Here is a 14,419-nt window from a genome sequence, read left to right as displayed (position 1 = left end):
TTTCATGAAACACTAGAATTCATTCTTAAAAATTCTGAAGAAAAATATATTTTTTGAAAACATTTTTTTTTTCGAAAACAAAGGAGAAAATTTTGAAATATTTTTGAAAAATTTTTGAAAACAAAACAAAAAGAAAATTACCTAATCTGAGCAACAAGGTGAACCGTCAGTTGTCCAAACTCGAACAATCCCCGGCAACGGCGCCAAAAACTTGGTGCACGAAATTGTGATCTCCAGGCTCGAACAAATCCTGGTAATGGCTCCAAAGCTTGGTGCTCTGATCTTAATTCATAATTGTCACAACTTCGATACAACTAACCAGCAAGTGCACTGGGTCGTCCAAGTAATACCTTACGTGAGTAAGGGTCGAATCCCACGGAGATTGTTGGTATGAAGCAAGCTATGGTCACCTTGTAAATCTCAGTCAGGCGGATATAAATTGATAATGGAGTTTTCGAATAATAAATAATAGAATAGGGATAGAGGTACTTATGTAAATCATTGATAGGAATTTCAGATAAGTGAATGGAGATGCTTTTCGTTCCTCTGAACCTCTGCTTTCCTGCTATTTTCATCCAATTAGTCTTACTCCTTTCCATGGCTGGCTGTATGCAAGGGCATCACCGTTGTCAGTGGCTACATCCCCTCCTCTCAGTGAATAATATGCTCATGCACCCTGTCACGGCACGGCTATTCATCTGTCGGTTCTCGATCATGCTGGAATAGGATTCACCCTCCTTTTGCGTCTGTCACTAACGCCCAACAATCGCGAGTTTGAAGCTCGTCACAATCATTCAATCATTTTTCGAAAACAAAGGAGAAAATTTTGAAATATTTTTGAAAATTTTTTGAAAACAAAACAAAAAGAAAATTACCTAATCTGAGCAACAAGGTGAACCGTCAGTTGTCCAAACTCGAACAATCCCCGGCAACGGCGCCAAAAACTTGGTGCACGAAATTGTGATCTCCAGGCTCGAACAAATCCTGGTAATGGCTCCAAAGCTTGGTGCTCTGATCTTAATTCATAATTGTCACAACTTCGATACAACTAACCAGCAAGTGCACTGGGTCGTCCAAGTAATACCTTACGTGAGTAAGGGTCGAATCCCACGGAGATTGTTGGTATGAAGCAAGCTATGGTCACCTTGTAAATCTCAGTCAGGCGGATATAAATTGATAATGGAGTTTTCGAATAATAAATAATAGAATAGGGATAGAGGTACTTATGTAAATCATTGATAGGAATTTCAGATAAGTGAATGGAGATGCTTTTCGTTCCTCTGAACCTCTGCTTTCCTGCTATCTTCATCCAATTAGTCTTACTCCTTTCCATGGCTGGTTGTATGCAAGGGCATCACCGTTGTCAGTGGCTACATCCCCTCCTCTCAGTGAATAATATGCTCATGCACCCTGTCACGGCACGGCTATTCATCTGTCGGTTCTCGATCATGCTGGAATAGGATTCACCCTCCTTTTGCGTCTGTCACTAACGCCCAACAATCGCGAGTTTGAAGCTCGTCACAGTCATTCAATCATTGAATCCTACTTAGAATACCACAGACAAGGTTTAGAGCTTCCGGATTCTCTTGAATGCCGCCATCATTCTAGCTTACGCCATGAAGATTCTGGTTAGGAGATCTAAGAGATACTCATTCTAGCTTAATTCATGTAGAACAGAAGTGTTTGTCAGGCACGCGTTCATAAGGGAGAAGGATGATGAGCGTCACACATAATCATCACCTTCATCACGTTCTTGGGTGCGAATGGATATCTTAGAAGCGAAATAAGAAGAATTGAATAGAAAACAGTAGTACTTTGCATTAATCTTTGAGGAACAGCAGAGCTCCACACCTTAATCTATGGCGTGTAGAAACTCTACCGTTGAAAATACATAAGTGAAGGTCCAGGCATGGCCGAGATGGCCAGCCCCTCTGATCTAAGAACCAGGCGTCCAAAGATGCCTAATACAATAGTAAGAGGTCCTATTTATAATAAACTAGCTACTAGGGTTTACATGAGTAAGTATTTGATGTATAAATCCACTTCCGCGGCCCACTTGGTGTGTGTTTGGGCTGAGCTTAAGTGTTGCACGTGCAGAGGCTATTTGTGGAGGTGAACGCCAGTTTTTGTGCCAGTTTGGGCGTTCAACTCTGGTTTTGGATCCTTTTCTGGCGCTGGACGCCAGATTTGGGTAGAAAGCTGGCGTTGAACGCCAGTTTACGTCGTCAATTCTTGGCCAAAGTATGGACTATTATATATTGCTGGAAAGCCCTGGATGTCTACTTTCCAACGCAATTGGAAGCGCTCCATTTCGAGTTCTGTAGCTCCAGAAAATCCACTTTGAGTGCAGGGAGGTCAGAATCCAACAGCATCAGCAGTCCTTTTTCAACCTCTGAATCTGATTTCTGCTCAAGTCCCTCAATTTCAGCCAGAAAATACCTGAAATCACAGAAAAATACACAAACTCATAGTAAAGTCCAGAAATGTGAATTTAACACAAAATCTATTAAAAACATCCCTAAAAGTAACTAGATCCTACTAAAAACATACTAAAAACAATGCCAAAAAGCGTATAAATTATCCGCTCATCACCTGCTATAGAAGAAATCATTCACAATTGAAAAAGATAGTAAGACCGGATTGATCCAGAAGAACAAAGCATCTCCAAGCCTTAACCATCTTCATATAATTGCATTCACCATCAACTGAGTAACGTTTTATTTATTTTCTTTTTATGCGAATTAAACAAATAAATAACTCTTCTATCTGCCTGACTAAGATCTACAAGATAACCATAGCTTGCTTCAAATCACAATCATCGTAGGATCGACCCTGACTCACTCAGGTATTACTTGGACGACCCGGTGCACTTGCTGGTTCATTAATGCGAAGTGTAATTCCGCGCTACCAGTCTCTGTCTATGTCTCATCTGGAAAACACAATTTTATGTCTTTATGTCTCTGTCTCAGCGTCCCATCCCTATAAATAAACACAACATAAGTGAATCTCATATCAAAATCACATGTATCTAATACATTTTGTGTCGGCCAGTCTTTTCTCCGCCAAAATTTGGGCTGATCTGCTATTGACACTTTGACACAAAAATGTGTCCCATCTATAGTTCTAATACATCCTAAATAATAGTCTATTGGTTAATAAATTAACATAAAAATTTTTATATTTAACAAAAATATTTATTCAAGTAATTGTACATGTCCATACCTTGAAATAAGGATAAAGCCTATGATTGCAAAGGATTTCCGAAAAAATAACAGTTCTAGATGGTTGTTGAAGAAATTCTTCTAGTAAAATAAATAGCATGAAAATAGTGGCTAATAGTTTTTTCAGACCGATGGTAGAAAAAAAAACTTTTCTAATTTTCACATTATGGGCTATGATACACAAAAACCTAGCAACTTGCTCCTCTACTATAACATGTATTGTATCTCGCACATGACATGTTGCTCTTAATTTCTCACACAATTGAAGAAATACATTAGGACTCATGCATAGAATAATACGACACCTATTAGTTTCACTTAACTATTGCATCAAAGTAGCTTGGATTTGTTCTCGCCCAATCATTTTTTGAAAGATGCATTTGTCAACCCGTGTAGACATCAATCTCAATAAATATAACATGAACATGATGTAACATACGAATGTTATTGTGCATAATTTCCTTCGTCTTTTCCAATCCTCCTTCAAAACTGTTAATATATGTCCTTGGTTTTCAAGGGTAAATATATGTTCTTGATTATCAACCCCAAACTTAAAGAAATGATTTAGTGAAAAATCACAATCAAAGATGTCTTTCATATTGGCAATAAAAAACTTTCTTAATGATTATTCTTATCCAATTAACAAGTACTTTGTAGGTCTGAATGTACATATCATAAATTTACAGCACAAACAAAAAAGTGAAAAAAATATAGAATCATTTGTTAAGTATAAGCAATGCAAAAAAATAACTAGTATTCATACATATAAACTCTTAATCAAAGAATATATTTAATTATAAAATAATCCCAATCAATTGAAACATAACTATTTTTTCTAACTTATAATAAAACTTTAACATAAACTATATATATATATATATATATATATATATATATATATATATATATATATATATATATATATATATATATATATATATATATATATAAAATAAAAATGTAAAAAAGAAAAGTAACTCAACCATGATATATATGTTTTTCAAATATATAGATAACATGTATACATATAGAAGTTGTGTGCCCATTGACAATAATAATATGTGCTTTTTAATCATAAAACATTATATGTTGTTATTGGAACATTTTATCAAACAATTTAAAGACATGAAAATAAGCAAACTAATAAACCAAATCAGGATATAATCTTTGTCCATATATTTTAAAATCTAGCACAAACACACAAACCCATGGATATATGAAGTGAAATATGAAATAGCAAAAGCAAAATAAAAGCTTACCTAATTTGTTTAAGTAGAAACAAAAAGGTGCGACGACTAGATGGTCGATGGTTGCGCAATGGTTGTGTAGTGGGTGAAAACTTTTTGTGGGTCCCACCTACTTTTTTACACTATTTATTTTTTTCTTTCACATTCTCCATCTAAGACAAACAAATGAAATTTGAATTTTCACCCCTATTTCTTTCCCTCCACAACCCTTCTCTTTTAATTTCTACCAAAACAAATACAGTGGAAAGGAATTATTGGGATTTTTGTTGTTCTCAATTAGTCCAATGGGCCTTATGAGTGTTGTCATTTCAGCACCATTATTTTTTAGATGAACTCTTGGTCTTATTAATGTCTAAAATCGGCATTGTATAATTCTTCTATTATTTAGATCATTGATCATGACAAGTTTATCATTCAGCACCTTAGCTCTAGAATGCCAAAAATTCCCTTTTGAGCATGTATCAAAGTAGATGGAGGCTTAGGGGGAGCTCAGATGCGTTCTCGAAGTTGAAGTTGAGAGGAGGGGTATAGGCTGAGGAAAAAAATTAGGGTTTTTTTTTAAAATTTCCAAACGACGTCGTATTGGTCATTTTCTCAAAAACCGTTCGGATCCTAATTTGGTTGGACCGGCTAGTTTTTGGCCAATTTTACAATTCACTGCTAGTTTTTGAAAGAGATGATTCTACCTATCACCCGAGCAGCTAAAGCCATCGGTTTTCGATTCAACCGGTTTTCAAAACCTTGGTTTTTGGCTCATACACACCAAACCAAGGGTTAGCTGCCTCCTTGCAAGCCTATCTCCTCCTGCACGGTAAGTCTGAAAAGTCCAAAAAGTCTAGTGCCAGATTTGGAATAACCATGGTGGAGAGGGAATATCTATAAATCTATATAGATATTTCTTTGTACCTTATAATTCAACTTTTGTTTTAGATGAATGGGTTGGAATCTTAAATTTCATACATGATTTTTTTCTCTATAGTCGTGTCACTTTTAGGTTTTTTCTTTTTAACTCCAATGTGTGTACACTTTTTAAGATAAACACCATTTTAACATTATTATTTTCTTAACAACTAAATACGTATTCAATTAAAAAATAACTTAAATACACGATTAATTTGTAACAACTATATTTTTATATATGTCAAGAATGTTTGATGTATGAATAGCGCTTTTCTTTTTCTTTATCAAATAAATTAAAAATGATATTGCTACTAATACTTTTTTTTATGGTTTGACAGGCTAAGAACTAATTAGTCATGGATCTGAGCTCTATTAAGGGTTTATCCTAGCCAATGGGTTGCTGCATGCACAAGGTGAAATTCAAACCTCTGACACTTACTTATGCGAATAAGTGAGTTAACCATTCAACCAACAAAAATTGGTTATACTGCTACTAATATCAGTTGGGCTACACATCCAAGCTTTATTGCATATACGTCCAACCAAGCAGGCCTAGCACCAAAAAAACCCACTCTCATTAAAGAGAGTGGTTACACACGCCGGAAACCCCAAACGTTACCCATTCTCTTTGCACTCTAATATAAAAAACCGTTTGTTTTTCAAACTTAAAATTGTAACAAAAGAATTTTGAATCTCTCTAAAAATCTTTCAAATTCTCTGCGAAAACTACTGCAGAATTCGGTGGTGCATTTGAATTCATCAACAAAAAGCACACAAAAATAAGAAAAAAGATTTTCCAAGGTACTAAGAAAATTATTGTTATTATGTTCAGTTAATTTCTGGAAAATCTCGCATTTCTACTAGTTTGATTTAAGGTTTAGTGAATCGAGTTCATTCATTTAGTAGATCGAGTTTCTTTGATTCAATTTTTTCTTGTTTTTCTCTGTAACCAGGGCATCAAATGAAACTTTGTGTTTAGTTTATTGGTTCTGATAAATAATTTGATTCATCTCTTAGTTTAATTGTGTTCACTTGCATGCAGAAATAAATTGCATGTGTTTTTCTTACTAATTGAGTCTTTATGACTTTTTGTTCAAATCTGAAGCAATTTCGGTTTATATGTGAATTAACTGAGATTCACTTGATGCTACTATTAAGTATTGATTACATTTTTTATTCCTTAAGAAATTTAGGTTCATTTGTTTGTTTAATTTACATTTATTTGGTTTGGTGTCGCTTGAATTTGCTGAAGTTGTTCATGTGGGATTGTTTAGTTAGTTTTTGTTCAAATCTGAAGTAATTTCGGTTCATTTGTGAATTCACTGAGGTTCACTTGATGCTGCTGTTAAGTATTGACCAAATTTTTTATTCCTTAAGAAATTTTGGTTCATTTTTTAGTTTAATTTTGGTTCATTTGGTTTTGTTTCGGTTGAATTTGCTGAACTTGTTCACGTGGGATTGTTTAATTAGTTTTTGTTCAAATTTGAAGTAATTTTAGTTCATTTGTGAATTAATTGAGGTTCACTTGATGCTTCTGTTAAATATTGACAAAAATTTGTATTCCTTACAACTAAAATGAAAAAGAAGACCATCTTATAAAAGGAGAAGCCCCATTACAATGTAAGCATATACACATTAAATTAACTGTATTTTTGTATTATAAATATATCATAACATAATGTTTCAAACCCTTGCATAAAACTCACAATTTGAGATGCTCAACGAGATCGATAGCTAGGGTATTCGCTGAGTGAATAGAAGAAAGCTATCGTTGAACAAATGGGATTCGGTGTACTGAGACATATCCTATAATTAAATGTCTCGCACAAGCGCTTGAGGTTATTGATTCTTTGCATTCATCTCTATCATGGATTCTTGGACACTCGCTATGGAAAGTCTACATAACCCCTACTAGGATAGGCCTAAATTCAAGCGGTATTATGCTTTCCATTTTTTACATTTGTATTTTTCCTCTTTTATCTTTTTATTATTTTCATATTAATTTGTTTATATTAAAATATTTTGGTTCATTCATTCAATATTGACAAAAAATTTTATTCCTTAAGTAATTTCTGTTCATTTCTTAGTTTATTTGAGGGTCATTTGGATACAGAAAATGAATTTAATGTGTTCTTGTTAATACTTGTGCCCCTTTTTGACTGCTTGTTCAAACTTGAACTAATTTGTTTATACTAAAATATTGTAGGGGATAATTTTCCTAAAAAAGTTGTGTACAGCAAACTAAATGAGCAGTAGAAGGAGATTGTTGACAGCTTCAAAGGTGCTACTTTGGCGTCTTTGACAAAATCTATGATGGATATGCGTGTTGAAGGGTAAGGGAACTTGCTAAAATTCAAGACGACGTTCATCCTCTTCGTCCAAAAATGCTTCTTGTTGCTGACAACAATAAGCATAGTCTCCCCAGAATGTTAATAATGTTGTCTTTGAAAATACTCCTGGAAATGCTGAATATATATCTCCTAGTGTTCAAAAAGATATATTGCATATCTTTGCTAGAAAAGTGCGTACAACAATTTGAGAAGAAATTGGTGATTCTAAATTTTGTATAATTATTAATGAAGCAAGAGATGAGTCAAAGCAAGAACAAATGTCTGTGGTTTTAAGATTTGTAGACAAGCACAGTTGTGTTCAAGAAAGATTTTTTTATCTTATACATATTTTTTATACATGTTCTTTGACATTAAAAATAGAAATTTCATCAGTTCTTTCTCGTCATAATCTTGATGTCCAAAATCATAGGGAACAAGAGTAAAATAGAGCTAATAATATGTGTGGTGAGTGGAATGGATTGCAAGCTCTATTTTTGAAAGATTGCCCTTACATTCATTGTATTGCTCATTGATTACAGTTAGCACTTATTTCTGCAGCCAAATAAGTTTACTATGTTCATCAATTCTTTTCAAAACTTACACTAATTATGAATGTTGTGACTGTTTCTCCTAAACGTCATGATCAGTTAAGGGTTACTCAAGCAAATAATGTCGCAAACTTAATTGCCAATGATGAAATTGTGACAGGTAGTGGACTTAATCAAATTGGTACTTTGCGAAGAGCTGGAAATACTAGATGGGGGTCTTATTTGAATTCTATACGTAGCTTGCTATGCATGTTTGATGCTACTTGTGAAGTTCTTGAAAAAGGCACCGAAGAAGGTAATTTCTGTAACACCCTACCACACAGAGCCTTATGCTTAAGTCATAAGACAGAGGTGGTGAGGTATTACGACTTCTAAAAGTAAAATTATATATATAATATAGTGAAAAATATTTATAACTAGGATATATATATATATATATATAACTATAACCCAAAATACATAAAATTAACCCTAGTTCTCCATAAACCTCTATGAGGTGCAGCAGTAAAGTATATACAAAATAGAACAAACTATCAAATCCCACAAGCCCACTCTGTTGCAGAGAATTTCAGACGTCTAGCGAGGTGCCTCTCAACCTGCATCTGAAAAACACAAATATCTATATGGAATGAGAACCGGGGGTTCTCAGCATGGTAACAGTGCCCACATATCTAACATATAATATCCTGGAAAAGCCAAAGGCAATCCTAAAACTTCTGACATATAATTAAATCTTATAAACAAAACTAAACCATAAATAAAATAGGCAACTAGCTAAGTATCTTCATTCTATTCTAATACTCTCCTTCCAACTCCTCCTAACCTCCCAGCCTTCACTGGTATATTTTTTCAAACACAATTATTACAAACTAGGAAATCACAGATAGAAAGCATATACAGCAAAAAAAAGTTTATGCAATCAATTAGGCAATCCAAACAAAGCATACCAAACAAACATAGATGCATATGATGCATGCCTGTCCTAGTGGCTGATGAGTCTCATCTATCGTTTATCAAGCCAACCCGACGTGTTCGGTAGCTAGCCCGGGCACAGTCTCTCTGTTGCACCTTAATACCATTAGAGAAAATTCGTGCCCTGTCACCATTAGAGGGTATCTGTGTGCTGTCACCATAAGAGAGTATCTATGCCCTGTCACCATTAGAGGGTATCTGTGCCCTATCACCATTAGAGGGTATCTATGCGCTGTCACCCTTACAACCAGAGAGATAAAATTACAAGCATACTCACATTCAACATTTTCCATCATAGTTCATTTACCACATTCATTCATTAATCATATATGCATCTCCGGCATACTCACCACATTTTCAAGCTTCCTCAATTAATCATAATCATTTAATCATCAATCAGATTTCAGTAATAATTCTTCTTTCATTTTTCTTTACATTCATTCATTCATTAATTCATTCATTTTTCAAACTTTCTTGATCTCCAAGTTACCACTCCTCCCTACGTTCTTCTCACCACTCAACATACAACTAAGCTTTAAAGGCTAAAAGAGTAAAAATAAAGGTTTAGAGGTTCGAAATTAGGTTTTAAAACATAAAATCTACTTTGCTAAAAACAGGGGTCACGCGTACGCGTGGGTGAGTTTTTCCTTGCTTGCGTATGCAAGCACCCTGGTCGCGTACGCGAGATGCCCAACACGAAAGGATTGGTCGTGTCGCGTGTGTATCTCGCGTATGCGGGCTTAGCAGAAACCTCAAAAAGCTGCTAATTCCTGAAACCTCAATTTTGCACCCAAACTTTGATTGCGCATAACTTTCTTTTTTTAAAACATTTTTTCTCTGTTCTTCAAACGGCGTAAACATCTCAGACCAAATTTTCTTTCTAAATAAGTTTGAAACAAATCGAAGGTCCAGAGACCAAATTATGCTCTGACAAAGTTGGGCTATTTCATAAAACCTTTCAAAACCTCCATTTTCAAAACATACAAATTACCAAGCCTTTTAAACCAACCCAAAACCTTACTAATTCAGCATCCTTCATAACTCTCAACTCAATATTTCAAGCTCCACAATTTACAATACACATTCATCATCCTACCAATTCTCCATTTTTATCAAATTCCAATCCAGTACTTCCAATTCCACAATATTCAATATACATCATCAAGTATCCAAATCAAGTACAATATCAACTTCAAAATCAATCTTTTTGCATACCAATCATCATCATATACAAGTCACATGCATCATCAACAAGGACATCAATTACACCCTCCAAAACCAACAATCATATAATCAATATAATCCATTTCAACCAATCAACAACATCATAAATTCAATTCCTATCCTAGGGTCACTAGCCTAAGTTTTCACATTACATTACATTTTAGATATGAAAAATCGAAACCATACCTTGGCCAATTTTCTGATAAACCTGGAACACCTCAAGCGTTCACTACACTACAAGCTTCATCACCCCAGCCCTCACCAACGAACCTAGCCTCCAAAGTTCAATCTCCAACTTCCAATTCCTCAAGTTGTCTCTAATCCACAACCAATTTCAATCTAACATCATAATATTCACTATAATCAACACTAATTCAATATTTCACAAAGGAATTGAGGGTGCTACCTGACCCACAGCTCCAATGAGCTAAACCCGACAATACCTGTGAGTTAATTCGAACCTAAACACCAAATTCAAGCAAAATCCAACATGATTACACATTGAATTCGAAATTTGGGAAGGAGAGAACTGGAATACAGAAGTGGTTTCCTTACTTAATCAATGACTGGACTTTGTAGAGCTCGTCGCCGCGGTCACGTGGCCGTGAACGAAGCGGCAATTAGAGCTCGGAGCGAAAAGTTATGTTGGATTGAAAATCAAGCAAGGGTTTGCTAATGGGGTTTCTTCCCCTTTCTCAAGTTTCCAGCATGAAGCATAATAAGGGAAGGAAGAAGGGCTTGCCCTTTAAGTGAGGGTGAAATTGGATTGGGCCTTGGGCCCGTTTTAGGCCCAGTTTGTCCGGTTCGGTCCAATCTTAGGCCAAATTCTTTAAAATTAGTGTCAATTTTTTTAATTAGTTCTACCTCACTAAACCATAAATTTCTATTTTCTAATTTATTTAATAAATAATTAATTTATTAGTTAATTATTCACTAATTTTGTGGGTTTTACAATTTATCCACTCGTGGTGATGCTAGTATTGCTTATGATACTATCACATCCTTTAAATTTGTCTTTGTTTTGCATTTGATGAGAAATATTTTGAAAGTTAGTCATGATCTTTGTCAAGCTTTGTAACAAAAAAATCAAGGAATATTGAATGTTTTAACTCTGGTTTCTACTACCAAGACTTTAATCCAAGGAATGAGAGAATCAAGTTGGGATACTTTCATAAAAGAAGTTATATTTTTGTGAGAAACATGAAGTTGAAGTTCCTGATATGAATGCATTGCATATTCCTAGAAGAGACCGAACTCGCAAAATTGTTGACCAAATTTCAGTGGAGCATCATTACCGTGTTAATATATTTCTGGCTGTAATTGATACACAATTGCAGGAGCTTAATCGAAGATACAATGATAATATGGTGGAATTGCTTACTTTAAGTTCAACTTTAGATCCCAGAGATAATTATAAGTTTTTCGATGTCAACAAAGTATGTGAATTAGTAGAAGGATTTTATCCAGGTGACTTCAGTGACCAAGAAAATTTTCACAATAGAATGCAAGCTCAACATTATGAACTCGATGTTCCTAATCATATTGAATTAACTAACTTGTGCACAATTTCGGATTTATGTCAAGGATTAACGAAGATAGGAAAGTCTTTAACATATCCTTTGATTGATCGTTTGATTCGCTTCGTATTAACTCTCCCTGTTTTAACTGCTACAACTGAGAGATCTTTTTCAGCTGTGAATATTGTGCAGAATAGACTCAAAAACAAAATGGAAGATGAATTTCTTGCTAATTGTCTTTTGATTTACATTGAGAAGAAGATTGCTGAAAGATTTGACACAGATTCTATTATCAATGAATTTTATGATATGAAGAATCAACGTGTACCATTTCGTTAGTAAAAAGTACACATTTTTTTGTACTTTAAATATATATTCTCTATCAGTATATTTTTGTAATGCATCTTACATTATAATTTATTTGCATATTTTTTTTATATTATATATATTATTAACCCCCATGGTAACATTTCTGGATCCATCCTTGCATATATATACATACACAAATTATAAAACACCAAGTCCCAAAATAGTTCTTCGCTTCTAAAGAGTCTCCAGAATGCTCAACGAGGTGACTCTCGACCTGCATCTGAAAAATAGCAAATATGTATGGAATGAGAACTGGAGGTTCTTAGTATGGTAAAATTGTTCACATAGATAATATATAAGGTCTCGGAAAGCTAGAGGCATTTCTAGAACTTTGACAATCCAAATTAAACTTATACTTCATACTAAGCTAGAATTTTGGGAATTTATCTAAGGGATTCTAGTTCTAATCTAATATTCATTCCCCGTTTTCTTCATATCTCCTAACCACCATATATAGAACAACCCTCATTATACCTCCGTCACATGAGGGATCTCTTAATTGCAAACACATACAATACAATCAAGGATAACACAATTATGGATAGCAAATACAACAGATAAGACAAGTAGCAATTAAGTACAGTTAAACAATTAGGCAAGTCAAAACAAAGCATACTCAAACAAAACATACAAATGCATATGATACATGTCTGCCCTATGGCCGATGATATTATCTGTCGGTTATACAGCCAAACTTGACGTGTTTGATAGCTAACCTTGGACAGAATATCACAATAGGGAGTAAGTGAGACTAAACCACAATCCTTGCTACTACCCACGTAACTCAGAGCAAGTGGAAAGAACCACTACTGCTGCTACTACCTAAGCGGGTATTTACAAACTCAACCTGGAGAAAGTAGAATAAACCACCACTGTTGCTATTGTCCAGGTGTCTCAATCACTGTCCCGGAGCAAATGGGACGAACCACAACCCTTGCTACTACCCATGTGCCTCAAACATTAATATTAAATTCCTTATCACCCAATCAACTCCATTCATAATCATAATCACGTTCATCATCACATCTCAATCTCATAATAAAATACTAACCCGGAGCAAGTGGGTCGAACCAAAACCCTTGCTACTGCCCAGGCGTTTCAATCATTAACCCATAGTAAGTGGGACGAGGCCCGACCCTTGTATACTATCCGGGCCAGCACATCTCAAACAGACTCACTTCCCTTTTCATAATCATTCTGTTCATATTTCAATCATAATTAATCATTCAACATGTCTTAATATCAAAATCACTCTCATCATATCTTAATTAAATTTATTCATCATCATCTCTCAATATCATAACCATACTCATCATACTTACTCATCATCAATCATTCTTAGTTTTCATTATCATAATTATCCCCATCATAACTTGACCTCTCAACCTTCATTGCTCACACACATAATTCTCATCATCATCGCCTCATCACACTTAATCTATTCTTCCGCAATATCAATTCAACTCCTTTAATATGTTCGCTCTTATTCCAAAGCCTAAAAACAAGCTATTGGACCTTAAACAGGGTTTACGAAACTTTACAAGTTTTCCAAGAAGGTCAAACAATTAAAAACAGGGTTTAGTGCAGAATAAGGAATCGTGCGTATGCATCATACCATCCGTACACATGCACCAGACAACTTTCCCAGCCTGTGCGTACACATCATAATGTGCGCACGCACAATTTGCAAAAGTTCCAGAGTGTCGACACACCCTCGTGCGTACACACGAGTCTCCCCACATGTTCTGGTCTGTGCGTGTGCACGATAGTGTGCGTACGCATGCATACCAAATTTTCTGGTTTTCTAAAAATTTTCTTTTTAAACCCAAACTTCAAACGCGCATAACTTTTTTGTTAAAATTATTTTTCGTCCGTTCTTCAAACGTTGTAAACTACTCAGACCCAATTTTCATCTAAGACAAGTTTCACCAAATTTGATGGTCTGAAAGTCAAGTTAAAGTGCGTTAAAGTTGGTTAAAAATTATGGTTTTTACCAAAGACACAAACCTCAAGCTTTTCCAAAGTTACCAATCCAAAATCAATCAAATCTTAACCAAATCCATTTCAAGCATTATCATGACTCACCAAACA

This window comes from Arachis hypogaea, chromosome 20, assembly GCF_003086295.3.
Source record: "Arachis hypogaea cultivar Tifrunner chromosome 20, arahy.Tifrunner.gnm2.J5K5, whole genome shotgun sequence".
Lineage (NCBI taxonomy): Eukaryota > Viridiplantae > Streptophyta > Magnoliopsida > Fabales > Fabaceae > Arachis > Arachis hypogaea.
This window is presented reverse-complemented; position numbering follows the sequence as displayed.